The sequence below is a fragment of the Lipotes vexillifer genome, unplaced genomic scaffold (genome assembly GCF_000442215.2).
Source record: "Lipotes vexillifer unplaced genomic scaffold, Lipotes_vexillifer_v1.1 scaffold382, whole genome shotgun sequence".
Lineage (NCBI taxonomy): Eukaryota > Metazoa > Chordata > Mammalia > Artiodactyla > Lipotidae > Lipotes > Lipotes vexillifer.
The window spans coordinates 5,166,038-5,166,483 of NW_006780611.1; positions in this window are offsets into that span (position 1 = coordinate 5,166,038).

Below are 446 nucleotides of genomic sequence, written 5' to 3' on the forward strand. Positions count from 1 at the left end.
GTATGCTGAGACAACTTAGACGAAATGGACAGATTCCTAGGAAGATACAAACTATCGAAATTGACTGGAAGAAATAGAAAAGCTGAATATATAAGTAAAGAACTTGATGTTAGCAGTATAGAAAATTTCCCACGAAGAAAGCCCAGGACCAGATGGCTTCACTGGTGGAGGAATTAATACCAATGCTTCATAAATTCTTTCCCAAAAAAATCAGAGAGGAGGGAATACTTTACAACTCATTTTGAGGTCAGTAATACTCTTATACCAAAACCAGACAAAGCTATCACAAGAAAACTACAGACCAATATCACTTAAGAATATATATGTATAAGAATCCTTGATAAAATACTAGCAAACCAAATCCAGTAACATATAAAAAGGATTGTCTGGGCTTCCCTTGGTGGCGCAGTGGTTGAGAGTCCGCCTGCCGATGCAGGGGACGCGGG